The sequence below is a fragment of the Helianthus annuus genome, chromosome 5 (genome assembly GCF_002127325.2).
Source record: "Helianthus annuus cultivar XRQ/B chromosome 5, HanXRQr2.0-SUNRISE, whole genome shotgun sequence".
Taxonomy (NCBI): Eukaryota; Viridiplantae; Streptophyta; class Magnoliopsida; order Asterales; family Asteraceae; genus Helianthus; species Helianthus annuus.
The window spans coordinates 61,487,892-61,510,309 of NC_035437.2; positions in this window are offsets into that span (position 1 = coordinate 61,487,892).

Sequence of the window (22,418 nt, forward strand, 5' to 3'; positions counted from 1 at the left end):
ACAACCTTGATGCACAAAAGCACAGTAGCATAATGAACGGATAACCCATTTAACATGTTGATATAGCCAGCACCAGGCAGGCACTGCCTCTAAGGCCTGTATGAGCCAGGAATAGATCACTACACTAGTAGAGAGTGTAGGGATATGAGGGTTGTAGAACTGCGTCACTAGGTATAAGTTATAGTGACCGGATGTGCCTAAAACGTACTTTAAATACAAAATTCAGCACTTTAAATAAAAATTCAGCATTTAGCCAACTAATAAAGTGCCAAAACATGAGAAAAACATTACTAGACACTTTCCAAAGTGTCGGGAATAAGTTGTGTCACTAAAAATAGTACCTCTCTCGATCATCTCTGATAGAGACGGAAGGTTCGTATCAAGGATATGGTGATCCTTCCAAGAAGCTTTTGGCTCGCAATTGAATCTGAGCACCGCATTTCACCCACAGACCGACGGACAAAGCGAGCGAACAATACAAACTTTGGAAGATATGCTGAGAGCATGTGTTATGGATTTGGGCGGTAGCTGGGATAAGCATCTGCCATTGGTCGAATTTTCATACAACAACAGCTACCACACCAGTATTGGTGCCGCGCCATTTGAAGCTCTATATGGCCGCAAGTGCAGATCACCACTTTGTTGGTCTGATGTGGTCCAGGAAACCACAGATAAGATCGCACAGATCCGAGATCGCATCAAGGCGGCCCGCGATCGTCAGAAATGCTACGCGGACCGAAGAAGGAAACCTCTAGAATTTGAGGTAGGTGATATGGTTTTGTTGAAAGTATCACCCTGGAAGGGTGTGGCACGCTTCGGGAAGCGTGGGAAGTTGAATCCGCGATATATTGGTCCATTCAAGATTCTAGAAAGAATTGGGTTAGTAGCGTACAAGCTGGACTTACCTGCTGAACTGAATGGTGTTCACGATACATTTCATGTATCAAATCTGAAGAAAAGTCCAACTCAAGATACCGTTATCATTCCCACCGACGAGATTCATGTCGACGACACGCTCCATTTTGTTGAAGAACCGGTTGAGGTTACGGATTGGAAAGTGAACAAAACACGTCGGAGCAGTGTCAAGCTTGTCAAAGTTCGTTGGAACGCAAGACATGGTCCGGAATACACCTGGGAGCGTGAGGACCGAATGAAAGAGAAATACCCCCACTTATTTCCCAAGAACCCTGCATTTAGAAGTAGAACTTAAAATTTCGGGACGAAATTTTTCTAACGGGGAGAGAATGTGACAACCCTCACCAAATCAGGTATCCGTACGACTTAATTAATATTTAATTACTGCTTAATTACTGTGCTTGCTTGAAATTATGGATAAACTGCTACCTGAATACTGATACATGTACATACTTGCATCATACTTTATTTGCTGTCACTCCATTATTTACATACAAAACTTTAGTGACAACCTTGATGCACAAAAGCACAGTAGCACAATGAACGGATAACCCATTTAACATGCTGATATAGCCAGCACCAGGCAGGCACTGCCTCTAAGGCCTGTATGAGTCAGGAATAGATCACTACACTAGTAGAGAGTGTAGGGATATGAGGGTTGTAGAACTGCGTCACTAGGTATAAGTTATAGTGACCGGATGTGCCTAAAACGTACTTTAAATACAAAATTCAGCACTTTAAATAAAAATTCAGCATTTAGCCAACTAATAAAGTGCCAAAACATGAGAAAAACATTACTAGACACTTTCCAAAGTGTCGGGAATAAGTTGTGTCACTAAAAATAGTATTAACGACACTTTAAAGCTTTGTTAAGTACTTTAACGGATAACTATCCAACCGAACAACCGGACTATACCCGGAACATAAAAATATTGCCATCAACATTCTTTTTCTTTTTCTGAGCCAGTTAGGGTCCCCGAATAACCTAACACCCGTTACAACTTACTACATGCTAGTAACTAAGTTAACCTCCTAATTATCTAACTAGATCTTAACTATTTAGTTGGAAATGAACTATGAAACCCCCCCCCCCCTGAACCGAATTCATCCCAAGGGGACACCCACTTGTCCTTGCAAGATTATTATAATCTTAGTTGTCTAATATCTTGACAACACTAAACCCTTTGGATAATTAGAAAGACATTGTCTATAAGTAACAACATTAGCACACCATAACCTTCACCACACTTAACAAAATTCACACATCTCTCTCCCTCTCTTGCTCCATTCGGCCGAACACCAAGCCCCACCATCCATCATTTTTCGATTTCATTCAATCCATTCCAAGCATCTACAAGGGTTAAGGATCGCGTATAAGGAACCTCGGTGCACTCGGATTGCGAAGGACCTCACTACATTGCTTTTATCCACTCGATTTCCGACTAGTTTCTTCCCTAGCCTCGAGCTAGTAGTAAGTGACTCTAAACGCCTTCTTGATCTATTCTAAAGTGGTTAAAATGAACTTTGTCGGTTAAAAATCATGAACATACAAGATGACATACTAAAAGTTTACAAAAATGATAAACATGTTGGATAAAAGCTATAGAATTGTGTAAAACTTCTAAGACTTGTTTTGTTATGATTATTTAGTGTTGTTTCATGCTAGTGTTAGTTCGGATCGTCATCTAACCCGACTAAGTCATGTTCATGGAACATGACCTAGTGTATGTTATAGTGTGAAAAGTGTTTAGATGAAGACCACTACTACATATCAAACATGAACTTGTGTAAAGACAATCTTTCTTATGAAATAGACTTGTAAACTAGTAGATCAACGGATCTACAAGTGGTATTTTCAAAGGACCAAGCGTCAAAAGAAATCACATTTTCTAAACTGGGTCTTACATGAACACAAGTGATTTTTGTAAACACACAAGTGTGTAGACACTTGTGTAACACAAAGTTTTGACAAAAGAACTATTTTTGTAAATGTTGACAAGAAGTTGTGGAAATTTATTTTCTTTAAAAACGAGACTCTCAAGAAACCGAGTTGATTTATACAAAGATCCACTAAAAGTAATGGAAAGTTACTACCTATTTTGGATAAACCACAAGTTCATGTATTTTTGCGATTTATATCTATTTTAACTAGTTTGATGGTTTGAATATTGTTTATTGTTGATTGAGAAAATTGTTGTTTGAAATTATAAGAGAAAATGATACGTTTGAAAGCGTGGCCACCTCCAGTTACAGGGGAAACTCTGGCGAAATTTTTCCAAAAATCTAACACTTGGAAATATTTTTATCACAAGTGTTATAAATATATTTCTAACTTGTTTGCAAAATGTAAATTTCGCCACGATTTTATTTACAACATTTCTAAGTGTCGAAGATGGGATTTTCACAAAATAAAACTTGATAAATATATATTTGATATATATATATATATATATATATTTTTCATAACAACACTTGTGAGATTTTTATGATTATTTTGTGAACTATACAAATATTATTTTTAGGGTAAAAATAATATTACCGAATGTTAACGATTACAAAATAATACGATCGCCTTCACAATAAATATTAAGTTACAACGGTACTATTAATACTACCCGATCTTTGAACGTAACTTACGCATTTTCGGAAAAATACTAGTGAACGCGTATTTTGACAAGAGTATTATTTTGGGGAAAAATTATATGTAATGAAATATAATATTTTTGGGAAAAATATTTATATTTTGGAGAAAGGATTAACATATATTTTTAAGTGAGACTTAATAATATATTTCAAAAATTTACAAACGCACATGTATTGAAGCCCCCATCCTTGGGAAGGAAAATATTTACTAAATATTTGCAAAGTGTAAACACGAAATAGTTGTCTAACTATTTCCCAAAGACATTAAACCTTAACCTAAGGCAAGGCCGTCCGTCTAATAGAAGTTAGTATGTGTAGGTCGTCGCACAGCAGATTGATCAGGAGATTTTCTTGATAGGGATGCACCACTGTGAGTTCATGTCCCCCTTTTCTCTTAACTGTTTTCAGTTTTCTAAACTGCGGGAGTGAAATACATGTTACTATGATTACAAGTACTTTTTACATGGTATGGATAGCGTAAGGAGGGTTATTATTTAGATCATGTGAGTGGGTAGGCGCAACTTGAGGCCATTAATCCTCATTATAGGACCGAGGGACAGTAGCGGTAGATCTATCTGGGTGTAGCGAGCCCAGCCCCAGGCCCAGCGTAACGGACCTCGGGGTGACTTTGTACCTAATGCAAAATATGCTAGGTTTGAGTCTTCCCACAGCACTTCACACATATCAATGGCCTTGCAAACCATTGGTGATCTCTTTTTCCTTATTTGCTACATACCAGGATTTTTATACTTACAAAGGTTTTATTACTCACTTACACATGAACTCGCTCAACAATTTTTGTTGATTTTTCCAACTTACATGTATTTCAGGGAACTAAAGATTTGGCGCGGTATGCTACGTTTTCCCGCTGCATAAGAGTTTCGAGGTCATCCAAGTTTAGGGGATGTGACTTTTACCTGGACGAGTCACAGTCCTTAAACTGCGTTTATTTCATGTCGATGTTGTGTCTTTCAAACAATGTTTTTTATGTTATCAGGTTGTAGTGTCCGTTGCATGAGTCAACGCCTTAAGACAATGTTGTGTTACTTATGTTTTAAAACATAATTCAATGGATGATCTTGCATGGTTGTATTTTCATATAGCTTTGTTATGATTAAGCTATGGTATTAAGAAGTCACACCAAATTAACCACGCTTCCGCAAAGCCAGGGTGTGACAGCATGAAACAACATATTTCATATCTCGATGTGATTACTTGTGCTGCATGTTTTAGTGTAGCTAGATAGTGTGACACTACTCTCCGACTCTTGTGATTCATAAATCCTATAATGCTTTTCGTATACTATTTGAATGTGGGGGAAACTTCTAGCGCAAGTTAAGAGGCACTGAGATAAGCATGCAAATTGCTTTGCTATTATGGGTGCACGCATAATAATAGCGTGAGATGCATGTGAGTCCCAGTGAGGCTTAGCAAGTGCGAGAAGGGTTCTACCCTGTTGTTTGGTATAAACTTTGTAGCTTGTAGATGTCAACATGAGATTTAACTCATACCTTATCTCGATTCTTAAACTTGTTCCCTCTCCTTATATAGAATCATGAGTGGACGAGGTCATGGACGTGGTCACATCGCAATGACCGGGGCTGAGCTGACAAACTTAATCAACACACGTGTTGCTGAGGCTTTGGCAGCCTACCAAGCTGGTACGAAATGTGCCAAATACTCTTTAATCTTGTGTTGCGTACACAACTCTTACCCCTGTGTTGCATTTTCTTTCGTCCATTAGGTCAGCAAGCGCATCAGAACAATCCGCCTGCCTACACATTCAAGACATTCATGGATTGTAAGCCACATATGTTCAGTGGGATTGAAGGGGCTGTGGGGTTACTGCGTTGGTTTGAGAAGGCTGAATCAGTGTTCGCCATGTGTAATTGTCCCGTGGGGGACTGAGTGAAGTATGCTACTGGCACTTTGGAGGATGGTACCTTAACTTGGGGGAATGCCCAAGTGCAGATGTTGGGTATCGAAATGGATAATGCAATGACATGGGATGATTTTAAGGAGTTGATGGGAGAAGAGTACTGTCCCCGTGATGAGATTCAGAAGCTCGAGATCGAGTACTACGATTTGAAGATAGAAGGATCCGAGATCGTGGCTTACACGAAACGATCTCTGAACTAGCAATTTTGTGCCCTAACCTGTCTCGAATTCCACATCGACGAATTGAGTTGTATCTCAAGGGCCTAGCATCAGCTGTAAAGGGGTATGTCACTGCTGCAAACCTTAACAATCTGCCGCCACGTAAGATTACTGACCAAGAGGTCGAACGTGGCTCAATGCCGCCACATGTTTCTGTTACTACCTCTGCTGCTACAACTACCACACCTGCTAGTGATAACAAGCTAAATGGAACGATGCTGACAAAGCAACTAGCGCGAGTCAATCTCAGAAAAAGCCTGATAACAGCAATAACCGTAGTTTCAGTCAGTCGTCCTCAGTTAATCAGGGCCAGGGCAGCAATCAGAATCAAGGCTCCTACGCTGGTAAGAAGCCAAAGTGCAACAAGTGTGGTTATCATCATCATGGACTGTATGTCCGGGCTTGTCGTAGATGCGACAAGTTGGGCCATGAGGCAAAAGACTGTAGAGTCCCGTACCCAAAACAGCAGCAGCAGCAGAATCAGCAACATCAGCAACAGCAAAGGCAGCAGCCCCATCAGAACCAAGGCAATAGGAAGGGGTGCTTCCAGTGTGGGGATGAGGGCCACATTAAGCGGGATTGCCCTCAGCTGAATCAGAATGCCAACGACAACAACAACTGCCAGAACAACAACAACAATGCTGGGAACAACAACAATGGCAACAATGGGGGCAATGGTGCTCGAGGAAGGGTATTTACGATCGGTGCTGGGGATGCTAGGAACGACGGCAACGTCGTGACTGGTACGTTTTCTGTGAACAACATTTTTGCTTCTGTATTATTTGATTCTGGTGCCGATTGGAGTTATGTGTCCCTAGAGTTCAGTCAGCGATTAGGGTTAACCCCAACACCTTTAGAAGTTAAACATGTAGTAGAATTAGCTAATGGTAAAACGATTGATGCTTCACATGTCCTTTTTGGGTGTAAACTAGATCTTGTGGGTCAAGTGTTTGATATTGACCTCCTTCATGTTACCCTCGGTAGTTTTGATATAGTGGTTGGTATGGATTTGTTGTCCAAACAACAAGCTGAGATTCTATGTAATGAGAAGATCCTACGTATTCCTCACCCTAGTGGAGAGTCATTATCAGTTCAAGGGCATCGTAGCGGGACGATGGTTGGTATTATCTCAGCTATGCAAGTGCAAAAATGTCTACAAAAGGGGTATCCTGTTATTCTAGCACTTGTTACTGATACTCCATCAGAAGAAAGAAAGATTGAAGACCTGCCAGTTGTTTGTGAATTTCCTGATGTATTTCCTGAGGAACTGTCTGGTTTACCTCCTCACCGTCAAGTGGAATTTCAGATCGATCTTGCACGAGGAGCGGCTCCAATTGCTCGATCTCCTTATCGTCTTGCACCTCGAGAGTTGCAAGAGCTGTCCAATCAACTTCATGAACTGTTGGATAGGGGTTTTATCCGACCCAGTTCTTCGCCTTGGGGAGCCCCAGTTCTGTTTGTAAAGAACAAAGATGGGTCCTTTCGCATGTGTATTGATTATCGGGAACTCAACAAAGTGACAGTTAAGAATCGTTATTGTTGATGCATGGAATGTCTGTTGACTTTGCCTACATTAAGTCTTAGGTCATTATAAGTTAGATTTGAGTTTGGAAATCAAGATTAGGATTGATTAGAGAGGTTTCGCTCATATGTCCATAGGTTAGAAATAGTTTCGCTTTTATGGTCATATGGTTTCGCTCATTTGGTAACTTGGTAGTGTCGCTTATGTGTCATGCCGTATAAGCGAAACCTCATGGACTATATATAGCATCTATGAGCGAAACCACATGAGTCAGTTGTGTACATTGGAGCGGAACTAGGTCATGCTTTGTGTAACCAAACTCTGTCAAAATCAAATCAGAAAGCAATAAAAGAGAAGGAATTGAAAACGAAAAGCTGTGTAACTTCATGTGCATTGATTCCGCCTTTGTATGTGAAGATGAACGTTCTCAACTGACTGTTTAGGGTCGGAACACGGTCCAACAAGTGGTATCAGAGCTCAGGACGAGGAGTTCATACTACTACAGCTTGATTCTACAGAATTCTCTCATTTCTACTCACTTTCTCTCGTATTTTTTCGATTTGAACTGGTTCCTATGGTTAAAATGGTCTGATCATTTAGTATAATGTGTGAAACGTAGTAATAACAAACCCTAGAAAGAAGCAGATTAAAATACGGCTTAAAAATGGTAAAATTTGGTTAAAAATAGGGTTTCTCTTTTTCGGACATCGTAGGTTTCGCTCGAAATACATAGGTTTCGCTTGAAATTACCTGGTTTCGCTTTTACGAACTTGATAGTTTCGCTCATAGAGACATCTGGGTATTTCGCTTATACGGACACTAGTGGTTTCGCTCATACGGACACTAGTAGTTTCGCTCATACGAACATTTCACTTTCGCTCATACGGACAAGTCTGGTTTCGCTTTTCTGTCAATCTGCTATTTCGCTTTTGTGTCATTGTGTTTCAAAATCTTGAAAATTTTTCTAAGTGATTGCTGATTTTGCAGGTACACTCAAGATGGATGATATATTCTTGAATCCATTTAGCGACTTGTATGCATTTTCTGGAAATTCGGGAGACGATTCATCTACAAGCAAAAACAATGAGAATCTGTCGAATGTGAAGAAAAAGGAAGCTTGGGAATCGGAAAGTGCCTTCGGAACATTCAATAAACCTCCAAAGCTAATGGCTATCGAGGAATACAGTAGGTGGTCAAGAAAGTTTGAAGATTGGTTGATGGCATTCGCATTTCCCGGCTGGAGGAGTCTGAAAACTGGTTATTCAGATGGAAACAAAAATCGTGAAACTTTAACATCAGCTGAGGAGATTGAATCTTTTGTTGCCGAGCAGAAATGTGTGGCATTGTTATTCCAGTCCGTCCGAGAGGACATAATCTCATTGATCGATTATTCAAATGCAAAAGATCTCTGGAAAAAGCTAGAAACGAAATGTCTAGGAAGTGCTGAAATTGTGAAAAGTAAAAAGAAACTTCTTAGGAAAGAATTTGATATGTTTGGATGTTTAAAGAATGAGTCAGTATGTAAAATGATAGAAAGGTTTGGTCATCTGAAGCTGGAATTAGCAAGACATGATATCAGATATCCTGAGGATGAGCTTATCGACAAATTGTTTGATTCGTTGCCTGACGAGATGGATTGGAGATATTATGCGTTGATGCTGAAAAACACTATCGAGCCTTCAAAGTTGACTGTGGATTTGTTAATTGAGAGACTTGAAAGTCACGAGCTGGAACTGAAGAAGACATACAAAGTCAATCACTCATCCTACCAGCAGAATTTGGATTTGTATTATCCAAAAAGCATGATGCCAAAAGCAACTTCTCCCAAGATGGCGTTTACTGCTGAGAATGTGTCCACAGCAAGCAAAGAAAGTCAAAGTGGTCAAAGCAGTGGAAATCACAGTGGTTATCACAGTGGATCTTCATCATCTGCAAGTCATTCTGATGCAAAGAATCGTTTTCAATGCAACATTGCAATAGACTTGAAGAATGTTCAGAATTTTGATGAGGAGTCGGCCAAACAGCAGATGATCTTCCTAGCATCGGTGTTGGAATCGTATGAAGGGTTAGTAGCTGGGAAGATAGGCAACACCAACTTAACGAAGGAAGATTATGATCAGATAGATCCTGAAGAAATGGAGCTGATCGATATTCGTTGGGCTATGGCCAGTGCTGTTCGTCGAGCACAGCGTTTCATGGAAATTACTGGTAGGAAGACAATTGGTGGTCCATCTACCAAGCTGGGGTTCGATAAACCCAAAGTGACATGCTTTAAGTGTAAGTAGAAAGGTCACCAATGCTAGAATGCAGAAACGCATATGCTGATGAGTCGGAGAATCCTTTCAGAGATGACTATTACAAGAAGGCGATATATCATCAGAGTAAATCCGAGCCACCTAGATTGAAGCAGGTTGAAGACAACAAAGAGAAATCTAGAGCTCTTGCGGTGATTTATGATGATGAGGGGTATGATTGGAGTCAAGAGGTTCTACCGGAGGAAGATGCGGTTGGTTACGCATTCATGGCGAAAACTGAACCTATTCCTTGGAAAGATAACCGAACTGAAGAGCAGAAGTATAGATACAGAAAAATGTTGGATGAGAACAAAATCATTGGAATCTCTGGTATCTATCTGGAAGCGAGGAGAGCAGAAGATGGGATCCGGACAGGGAGTGTTATTTGACCCATATGGAAACATTGCGATCGATGAAAAAACGCTTGATATTGAAGCCATAATCAAGGAGTACAAAGAAGAGGATGAGTTTTGGCAGAATAAATGGTGGGGAACTGGAGACGAGAAAGAGAAAGAATAGAAAGAGAAAAAGGAGAAAGAAGAGATAGAGAAGTCAAAGAAGATTGATACTGGGGTTATTGACACAACGCAGGAGTTGACTGCTGAGAACCTGAGAAAAATGGCTGACAAAGTGCTGGCTGCTAAGGCACTTGAGGTAGACTCTAACTCCGTGTCTGAGTCAAAAAGCCAGGTCAGTTCAAACTTGTCAACAAATGCGTCAGGTAAACAAATTGATGGAAATATTGATTGCAAAAATTGCAACAAAGAGTGCAAATTTTGTAATACAGTCACGTATCTCAACGGTAAGAAAGTTGAAGATCTGACAGCAAAGGCAGAAGCGTTGAGAATCAAGTTCTCGATCGTGACAAAACAGTTAAAGCTTCAACTGAACGGATAAGGGAATTAACTAGCCAAATTGAAAATGATAAAATTGCTCATGAAAAAGTTAAAAAGAAAAATGAAAAGTTAATTCTTGAAAACCGTCAGATTTCTAAAAAGTTTGAAAAACTCAAAAGCACAATGAAAGATAGTGATGATCGAAATGGTAAAACTCATAAAGAAAATGTTCACCTAAAAGCAGTGCTTAGAGTCAAAGAAGAATCAATCAACCAACAACTTGGATGAAATCGCTAAACTGAAACTTAAATTTCAAGAGGCTGAAATTGAAAACGAGCGAATCCAGTTGAAGCTTAACAGTTACAGCTCCGCAAGCTTTGTTTTGCAACACATTGTTCCCAAACCCATCGGGAAAAACAAAGCTGGCGAAGATGTTTATTCTGATGGAACCGGGGTGGGTTTTCATAGAGTTCCACCGCCGATTTTGGATAATTACACGAAAAAGCAATCTGGGTTGGTTGAAATTGAGGACGAAAGTGAAGTTAAACTTCCGGAGAACATTGATGTCACGTTCACATCTTCCAATGACGATAGTGTCCAAAATGATATTGTAAAAGGTGTTGTTGAAAATGTGCTAAAAACGGATAGTGACACTACTGAGGAAGATGGGTGTTTATTGGACAAGTACATTCCGAAACAAATGTCCAAAAACAACTTAAATGAAGAATCAAATCTTGTCATGTACAAGATGTTGGGTTCGGATAAGTTGTTTTCGGATTCAGAGTTCCCGATTGAGAATGTTAACATGAACAAATTGACAAATGTTTTCAAGTTGGTCGAAGTTGAGTTGTCAGAAGTGAACAATCTGAGTCAAACAAAGAGAAAAATGAGTTTTGAGAAAAATAAATCACACCACAAGAAACCTGTTAATCCATCGCATTTTTATAATAACAATAGAAACAATTGGTCGGGTGGTTATCAGGGGGGTAAACCTTTTCAGAAAAGAAATGTTTCAAACAAGAGGTTTGTTGAGAAGAAGGTGTTTGTGAACAGTTCGAGTTCACTTGCTGATGAAGAGAAAGAAATTTTTACAAGATCAAATAAAGAGTTCTTTGAGAAAAGAGCTTCACAGGCTCAGTCTGAAGGCACAAGTCGAGTTGTTGATACTCGAACATGCTTCAGATGTAATCAAGTTGGTCACATTGCACGAAAGTGTAACAATGCGAAGCCTAAGACTGAAACTGTGAAGGTTCAACAGAAGAAAGTTGATGTGAAGGGTAAAGCACAAATCGTTGTTGAGAAAAAGAGTGTGAAAAATGATAACATCAAAGTGAAAAATGAACCTGTAAAGAAGTTGGTAACTAAAAATGACAAATTTTATAAACGGGTTGCATTATCTCAACAAGTTTGGAAACCCAAAACTGAGAAAAAGGTTTTACCTTCTGAGGAGGACACCATGTTTGACTAAGCAGTTTGAATTGCCGGAGCTTCCTTGATCGTGAAGCAGGAATCGGCATCTTTATTGAAGTTGGTTAAGTCAAAGTTTGTTATGTGCATGATCTTCCAAAACTTGTATCCAGATGGATCATGGATAGTGGAGCTTCAAGACATATGACAGGGAAGACCGCGTTGTTGTATGATGTCAGAAACATAAATGGAGCATACGTAGGTTTTGCGGGTAATCAAGTAGGAAGGATTATTGGTGAAGGAACGTTATCCAACAGGATTTTAACGTTTGAGAGAGTTAATTACATTGCTGAGCTGGAGAATAATCTTCTCAGTATCTCCCAGATCTGTGACAGGATGTATACTACTCACTTCACTGACAAAGAATGCTTGATTTTGAAACCGGGATTTGTAATACCTGAGGAATGGATTATTATGAGGGCACCGAGATTTAATGATCTGTACGTGTTGTACATGAGCGTAGCTACTACAACCACGGGTCAAGCTCATTGTTTTGTGTCCAAAGCAACTGAGAAAGAATCGAGATTGTGGCACCGAAAGATGGGGCATATTCACCTAAGGAAGAAGAATCACTTGGTGCACAACGATTTGGTTACAGGAGTTCATGTCAAAGGTTTTCATCTGGAAGGGGAGTGCATTAGCTGTGTCAAAGGTGTGACAACTGCCACTTTACGGTAGTTTTCTTACACTTAAAATACTCATTTTTAGCTACATTTTTATTCATTGTGAACATCCGAACTGCTTATTTCGTGGCATACACTTAGAATACTCAAGGAATACTTACTTAGGATGCATATGATCCATTTTTATTAAGTACATTTGAAACAGTTTAAACAATGCATCGAAACTACTAGAAAAGCACCTAATAAACTAGTATTCTGACGAAAATGCAGAATCCGCAAAAATCATCTAAACGACATCTTTAGGACTTAGACGAAGGTCCAACATCTAATATATATTAAACCCTAACTAGGAATGCAAGGGTTTGATTTAAATCCTTTCCGAAGTCCGATAACACTAAAAATTGCCCGAAAAGCACTAAAAGCGACGATTTCAACACTTTTCCGCAGAAATTCTGCAGAAATCAGCTTTCTAATATTTTTACGACATGTAAAAATATTATTTGACATATAATTCATGTGAGGATACATTCAGGTATCATCCGAGCCAATAACTACATCAATTCACACAAGTTACGCAACATAGCGTTCAAATAACATCTAACCGAAACAATTCGAAACGAATATCCGAACGATATCAAATCTTTTTTTTAATGGTCATCAAGTGTTAATTGGGTCATTATGGTTTAGTAATGATCATTTAACACCCTTTAAACACCTAAACACTTATATTTATAAACTTCCTAAAACAACTATCTAAGGATTCTAACATTTTTACTAAGTCATTCAAGAAGCAAAAGCAAAGGGAAACCCCCCCCCCCCATTTACACCCTTTAAACACCTCTTGTGGGACCCATTTTTTTCAACTTGTTACCACAAATATCTACATGTTCTATGTTCACTAAAGTCTTGCAAGTTGATGCAAGTGGTGAAAGGTGATCATTTTAGCAACTAGTTACTTACTCTTCCTAACCATTTCACTCATACTTTTCACCTTCCATTTTCACAACACCAAAAGCTCCCAACAACACCCCATTTTCGGTCAAGAATACCCCTCCCCCATCTTCATTTTCAAGCCACTTTCATGATGATCAAGATGCATTTTCATGGAACTTAGGAGGATCTAAGGCAACCACAAGTAGAAGCAAGCATCTAAGGGCTTTCAACCATCAAATCTTCATATTCTTTGCTTTTCATTTTCACCTAGATCATCCCTCGCCAAGAGCTAGAAGTGAGCCTTCTAAATCCTTTATTTTCATACTTGTTTATGTATTTATTGTTAAAGAACAACTTATAACTAAAAGAACAATACAAAATAAGATGAAAATATAAAGAAGCAAAATAATAATCATAATATAAAAGTGTGTTTATGTTGTGATTTATTGATGATTACTTGCATATTTGATCTAGTTTTGATGATTAGCATACAAATAACTTGTTAGATGATGTTTAAAAACATAATCTAACAAGTGTTCATGAAAGTGTTTAAGGGTTTTGTTAAACATAAAAGATTAGATGGATGATCATGATCTTTGTTTTTGTTAAAGTATATAAAGTGGTTAACTAAAAATAATGCTTTTACAAGTTATAAAAAGAAAACATACAAGATGGGTTTTTATAAAAAGCTTGTTAAAACTAGAAGTAAAATATGATTTTTGGACTAGTAAACATATGTAAAGATCATACCAAAACCCTACATGATTATGAGTTCATCTTGATAAGTTATGTTATAAATCTCATATGTTTTTATTAAGAAAAATATGAGAAGATTAGTGGTGATTTTATAAGAAAAAGATGTGTTTTTATTAAACATGGCAAAGTCCATATTTCTAATAAAATATGGCCAAGTTTTTCTTACAAATCATAAGTTAGAAAAACTATTATTTTTGACAAAATCTTTATTAGATTAAAAGATTTTTAAGAATAGTTTTTATAAAAATCAAAGTTTGATATAAATATATATTTTTGAGAAAATATATATTTAGTTAACTTAACAACTTAAGTGCTATGAGCCAGGAATAGATCACTACACTAGTAGAGAGTGTAGGGATATCAGGGTTGTAGAACTGCGTCACTTGGTATAAGTTATAGTGGCCGGATGTGCCTAAAACGTACTTTAAATACAAAATTCAGCACTTTAAATAAAAGTTCAGCATTTAGCCAACTAATAAAGTACCAAAACATGAGAAAAACATTACTAGACACTTTCCAAAGTGTCGGGAATAAGTTGTGTCACTAAAAATAGTATAACGACACTTTAAAGCTTTGTTAAGTACTTTAACGGATCACTGTCCAACCGAACAACCGGACTATACCCGGAATATAAAAATATTGCCATCAACATTGTTTTTCTTTTTCTGAGCCAGTTAGGGTCCCCGAATACCCTAACACCCGTTACAACTTACTACATGCTAGTAACTAAGTTAACCTCCTAATTATCTAACTAGATCTTAACTATTTAGTTGGAAATGAACTATGAACCCCCCCCCCCCCCCCTGAACCGAAATCGTCCCAAGGGGACACCCCCTTGTCCTTGCAAGATTATTATAATCTTAGTTGTCTAATATCTTGACAACACTGAACCCTTTGGATAATTAGAAAGACATTGTCTATAAGTAACAACATTAGCACACCATAACCTTCACCACACTTAACAAAATTCACACTTCTCTCTCCCTCTCTTGCTCCATTCGGCCGAACACCAAGCCCCACCATCCATCATTTTTCGATTTCATTCAATCCATTCCAAGCATCTACAAGGGTTAAGGATCGCGTATAAGGAACCTCGGTGCACTCGGATTGCGAAGGACCTCACTACATTGCTTTTATCCACTCGATTTCCGACTAGTTTCTTCCCTAGCCTCGAGCTAGTAGTAAGTGACTCTAAACGCCTTCTTGATCTATTCTAAAGTGGTTAAAATGAACTTTGTCGGTTAAAAATCATGAACATACAAGATGACATACTAAAAGTTTACAAAAATGATAAACATGTTGGATAAAAGCTTTAGAATTGTGTAAAACTTGTAAGACTTGTTTTGTTATGATTATTTAGTGTTGTTTCATGCTAGTGTTAGTTCGGATCGTCATCTAACCCGACTAAGTCATGTTCATGGAACATGACCTAGTGTATGTTATAGTGTGAAAAGTGGTTAGATGAAGACCACTACTACATATCAAACATGAACTTGTGTAAAGACAATCTTTCTTATGAAATAGACTTGTAAACTAGTAGATCTACGGATCTACAAGTGGTATTTTCAAAGGACCAAGCGTCAAAAGAAATCACATTTTCTAAACCGGGTCTTACATGAACAAAAGTGATTTTTGTAAACACACAAGTGTGTAGACACTTGTGTAACACAAAGTTTTGACAAAAGAACTATTTTTGTAAATGTTGACAAGAAGTTGTGGAAATTTATTTTCTTTAAAAACGAGACTCTCAAGAAACCGAGTTGATTTATACAAAGATCCACTAAAAGTAATGGAAAGTTACTACCTATTTTGGATAAACCACAAGTTCATGTATTTTTGCGATTTATATCTATTTTGACTAGTTTGATGGTTTGAATATTGTTTATTGTTGATTGAGAAAATTGTTGTTTGAAATTATAAAAGAAAATGATACGTTTGAAAGTGTGGCCACCTCCAGTTACAGGGGAAACTCTGGCGAATTTTTTCCAAAAATCTAACACTTGGAAATATTTTTATCACAAGTGTTATAAATATATTTCTAACTTGTTTGCAAAATGTAAATTTCGCCACGATTTTATTTACAACATTTCTAAGTGTCGAAGGTGGGATTTTCACAAAATAAAACTTGATAATATATATTTGATATATATATATATTTTTCATAACAACACTTGTGAGATTTTTATGATTATTTTGTGAACTATACAAATATTATTTTTAGGGTAAAAAATAATATTACCGAATGTTAACGATTCCAAAATAATACGAACGCCTTCACAATAAATATTAAGTTACAATGGTACTATTAATACTACCCGATCTTTAAACGTAACTTACGCATTTTCGGAAAAATACTAGTGAACGCGTATTTTGACAAGAGTATTATTTTGGGGAAAAATTATATGTGATGAAATATAATATTTTTGGGAAAAATATTTATATTTTGGAGAAAGGATTAACATATATTTTTAAGTGAGACTTAATAATATATTTCAAAAATTTACAATCGCACATGTATTGAAGCCCCCATCCTTGGGAAGGAAAATATTTACCAAATATTTTCAAAGTGTAAACACGAAATAGTTGTCTAACTATTTCCCAAAGACATTAAACCTTAAGCTAAGGCAAGGCCGTCCGTCTAATAGAAGTTAGCACGTGTAGGTCGTCGCACAGCAGATTGATCAGGAGATTTTCTTGATAGAGACGCACCACTGTGAGTTCATGTCCCCCTTTTCTCTTAACTGTTTTCAGTTTTCTAAACTGCGGGGGTGAAATACATGTTACTATGATTACAAGTACTTTTTACATGGTATGGATAGCGTAAGGAGGGTTATTATTTAGATCATGTGAGTGGGTAGGCGCAACTTGAGGCCATTAATCCTCATTATAGGACCGAGGGACAGTAGCGGTAGATCTATCTGGGTGTAGCGAGCCCAGCCCCAGGCCCAGCGTAACGGACCTCGGGGTGAGTTTGTACCTAACGCAAAATATGCTAGGTTTGGGTCTTCCCACAGCACTTCACACATATCAATGGCCTTGCAAACCATTGGTGATCTCTTTTTCCTTATTTGCTACATACCAGGATTTTTATACTTACAAAGGTTTTACTACTCACTTACACATGAACTCGCTCAACAATTTTTGTTGATTTTTCCAACTTACATGTATTTCAGGGAACTAAAGATCTGGCGCGGTATGCTACGTTTTCCCGCTGCATAAGAGTCTCGAGGTCATCCAAGTTTAGTGGATGTGACTTTTACCTGGACGAGTCACAGTCCTTAAACTGTGTTTATTTCATGTTGATGTTGTGTCTTTCAAACAATGTTTTTTATGTTATCAGGTTGTAGTGTCCGTTGCATGAGTCAATGCCTTAAGACAATGTTGTGTTACTTATGTTTTAAAACATAATTCAATGGATGATCTTGCATGGTTGTATTTTCATATAGCTTTGTTATGATTAAGCTATGGTATTAAGAAGTCACACCAAATTAACCACGCTTCCGCAAAGCCAGGGTGTGACAGCATGAAACAACATATTTCATATCTCGATGTGATTACTTGTGCTGCATGTTTTAGTGTAGCTAGATAGTGTGACACTACTCTCCGACTCTTGTGATTCATAAATCCTATAATGCTTTTCGTATACTATTTGAATGTGGGGGAAACTTCTAGCGCAAGTTAAGAGAAAATGAGATAAGCATGCAAATTGCTTTGTTATTATGGGTGCACACATAATAATAGCGTGAGATGCATGTGAGTCCCAGTGAGGCTTAACAAGTGCGAGAAGGGTTCTACCCTGTTGTTTGGTATAAACTTTGTAGCTTGTAGATGTCAACGTGAGATTTAACTCATACCTTATCTCGATTCTTAAACTTGTTCCCTCTCCTTATATAGACTCATGAGTGGACGAGGTCATGGACGTGGTCACATCGCAATGACCCGGGCTGAGCTGACAAACTTAATCAACACACGTGTGGCTGAGGCTTTGGCAGCCTACCAAGCTGGTACGAAATGTGCCAAATACTCTTTAATCTTGTGTCGCGTACACAACTCTTACCCCTGTGTTGCATTTTCTTTCGTCCATTAGGTCAGCAAGCGCATCAGAACAATCCGCCTGCCTACACATTCAAGACATTCATGGATTGTAAGCCACAGATGTTCAGTGGGATTGAAGGGGCTGTGGGGTTACTGTGTTGGTTTGAGAAGGCTGAATCAGTGTTCGCCATGTGTAACTGTCCCGTGGGGGACCGAGTGAAGTATGCTACTGGCACTTTGGAGGATGGTGCCTTAACTTGGGGGAATGCCCAAGTGCAGATGTTGGGTATCGAAATGGCTAATGCAATGACATGGGAAGATTTTAAGGATTTGATGCGAGAAGAGTACTGTCCCCGTGATGAGATTCAGAAGCTCGAGAACGAGTACTACGATTTGAAGATTGAAGGATACGAGATCGTGGCTTACACGAAACGATCTCATGAACTAGCAATTTTGTGCCCTAACCTGTCTCGACTTCCACATCGACGAATTGAGTTGTATCTCAAGGGCCTAGCATCAGCTGTAAAGGGGTATGTCACTGCTGCAAACCTTAACAATCTGCCGCCACGTAAGATTACTGACCAAGAGGTCGAACGTGGCTCAATGCCGCCACGTGTTTCTGTTACTACCTCTGCTGCTACAGCTACCACACCTGCTAGTGATAACAAGATAAATGGAACGATGCTGACAAAGCAACTAGTGCGAGTCAATCTCAGAGAAAGCCTGATAACAGCAATAACCGTAGTTTCAGTCAGTCGTCCTCAGTTAATCAGGGCCAGGGCAGCAATCAGAATCAAGGCTCCTACGCTGGTAAGAAGCCAAAGTGCAACAAGTGTGGTTATCATCATCATGGACTGTGTGTCCGGGCTTGTCGTAGATGCGACAAGTTGGGCCATGAGGCAAAAGACTGTAGAGTCCCGTACCCAAAACAGCAGCAGCAGCAGAATCAGCAACATCAGCAACAGCAAAGGCAGCAGCCCCATCAGAACCAAGGCAATAGGAAGGGGTGCTTCCAGTGTGGGGATGAGGGCCACATTAAGCGGGATTGCCCTCAGCTGAATCAGAATGCCAACGACAACAACAACTGCCAGAACAACAACAACAACGCTGGGAACATCAACAATGGCAACAATGGGGGCAATGGTGCTCGAGGAAGGGTATTTACGATCGGTGCTGGGGATGCTAGGAACGACGGCAACGGCGTGACTGGTACGTTTTCTGTGAACAACATTTTTGCTTCTGTATTATTTGATTCTGGTGCCGATTGGAGTTATGTGTCCCTAGAGTTCAGTCAGCGATTAGGGTTAACCCGAACACCTTTAGAAGTTAAACATGTAGTAGAATTAGCTAATGGTAAAACGATTGATGCTTCACATGTCCTTTTTGGGTGTAAACTAGATCTTGTGGGTCAAGTGTTTGATATTGACCTCCTTCATGTTACCCTCGATAGTTTTGATATAGTGGTTGGTATGGATTTGTTGTCCAAACAACAAGCTGAGATTCTATGCAATGAGAAGATCCTACGTATTCCTCTCCCTAGTGGAGAGTCATTATCAGTTCAAGGGCATCGTAGCGGGACGATGGTTGGTATTATCTCAACTATGCAAGTGCAAAAATGTCTACAAAAGGGGTATCCTGTTATTCTAGCACTTGTTACTGATACTCCATTAGAAGAAAGAAAGATTGAAGACCTGCCAGTTGTTTGTGAATTTCCTGATGTATTTCCTAAGGAACTGTCTGGTTTACCTCCTCACCGTCAAGTGGAATTTCAGATCGATCTTACACGAGGAGCGGCTCCAATTGCTCGATCTCCTTATCGTCTTGCACCTCGAGAGTTGCAAGAGCTGTCCAATCAACTTCAAGAACTGTTGGATAGGGGTTTTATCCGACCCAGTTCTTCGCCTTGGGGAGCCCCAGTTCTGTTTGTAAAGAACAAAGACGGGTCCTTTCGCATGTGTATTGATTATTGGGAACTCAACAAAGTGACAATTAAGAATCGTTATTGTTGATGCATGGAATGTCTGTTGACTTTGTCTACATTAAGTCTTAGGTCATTATAAGTTAGATTTGAGTTTGGAAATCAAGATTAGGATTGATTAGAGAGGTTTTGCTCATATGTCCATAGGTTAGAAATAGTCTCGCTTTTATGGTCATATGGTTTCGCTCATTTGGTAACTTGGTAGTTTCGCTTATGTGTCATGCCGTATAAGCGAAACCTCATGGACTATATATAGCATCTATGAGCGAAACCACATGAGTCAGTTGTGTACATTGGAGCGGAACTAGGTCATGCTTTGTGTAACCAAACTCTGTCAAAATCAAATCAGAAAGCAATAAAAGAGAAGGAATTGAAAACGAAAGCTGTGTAACTTCATGTGCATTGATTCCGCCTTTGTATGTGAAGATGAACGTTCTCAACTGACTGTTTAGGGTCGGAACACCGTCCAACAAGTGGTATCAGAGCTCAGGACGAGGAGTTCATACTACTACAGCTTGATTCTACAGAAATTCTCTCATTTCTACTCACTTTCTCTCATATTTTTTCGATTTGAACTGGTTCCTATGGTTAAAATGGTCTGATCTTTTAGTATAATGTGTGAAACATAGTAATAACAAACCATAGAAAGAAGCAGATTAAAATACGGCTTAACAATGGTAAAATTTGGTTAAAAATAGGGTTTCTCTTTTTCGGACATCGTAGGTTTCGCTCGAAATACATAGGTTTCGCTTGAAATTACCTGGTTTCGCTTTTACGAACTTGATAGTTTCGCTCATAGAGACATCTGGGTATTTCGCTTATACAGACACTAGTGGTTTCGCTCATACGGACACTAGTAGTTTCGCTCATATGAACATTTCACTTTCGCTCATACGGACAAGTCTGGTTTCGCTTTTCTGTCAATCTGCTATTTCGCTTTTGTGTCATTGTGTTTCAAAATCTCGAAAATTTTTCTAAGTGATTGCTGATTTTGCAGGTACACTCAAGATGGATGATATATTCTTGAATCCATTCAGCGACTTGTATGCATTTTCTGGAAATTCGGGAGACGATTCATCTACAAGCAAAAACAATGAGAATCCATCGAATGTGAAGAAAAAGGAAGCTTGGGAAACAGAAAGTGCCTTCGGAACATTCAATAAACCTCCAAAGCTAATGGCTATCGAGGAATACAGTAGGTTGTCAAGAAAGTTTGAAGATTGGTTGATGGCATTCGCCTTTCCCAGCTGGAGGAGTCTGAAAACTGGTTATTCAGATGGAAACAAAAATAGTGAAACTTTAACATCAGCTGAGGAGATTGAATCTTTTGTTGCCGAGCAGAAATGTGTGGCATTGTTATTCCAGTCCGTCCGAGAAGACATAATCTCATTGATCGATTATTCAAATGCAAAAGATCTCTGGAAAAAGCTAGAAACGAAATGTCTAGGAAGTGCTGAAATTGTGAAAAGTAAAAAAGAAACTTCTTAGGAAAGAATTTGATATGTTTGGCTGTTTAAAGAATGAGTCAGTCTGTAAAATGATAGAAAGGTTTGGTCATCTGAAGCTGGAATTAGCAAGACATGATATCAGATATCCTGAGGATGAGCTTATCGACAAATTGTTTGATTCGTTGCCTGACGAGATGGATTGGAGATATTATGCGCTGATGCTGAAAAACACTATCGAGCCTTCAAAGTTGACTGCGGATTTGTTAATTGAGAGACTTGAAAGTCACGAGCTGGAAGTGAAGAAGACATACAAAGTCAATCACTCATCCTACCAGCAGAATTTGGATTTGTATTATCCAAAAAGCATGATGCCAAAAGCAACTTCTCCCAAGATGGCGTTTACTGCTGAGAATGTGTCCACAGCAAGCAAAGAAAGTCAAAGTGGTCAAAGTAGTGGAAATCACAGTGGTTATCACAATGGATCTTCATCATCTGCAAGTCATTCTGATGCAAAGAATCGTTTTCAATGCAACATTGCAATAGACTTGAAGAATGTTCAGAATTTTGATGAGGAGTCGGCCAAACAGCAGATGATCTTCCTAACATCGGTGTTGGAATCGTATGAAGGGTTAGTAGCTGGGAAGATATGCAACACCAACTTAACGAAGGAAGATTATGATCAGATAGATCCTGAAGAAATGGAGCTGATCGATATTCGTTGGGCTATGGCCAGTGCTGTTCGTCGAGCATAGCGTTTCATGGAAATTACTGTTAGGAAGACAATTGGTGGTCCATCTACCAAGCTGGGGTT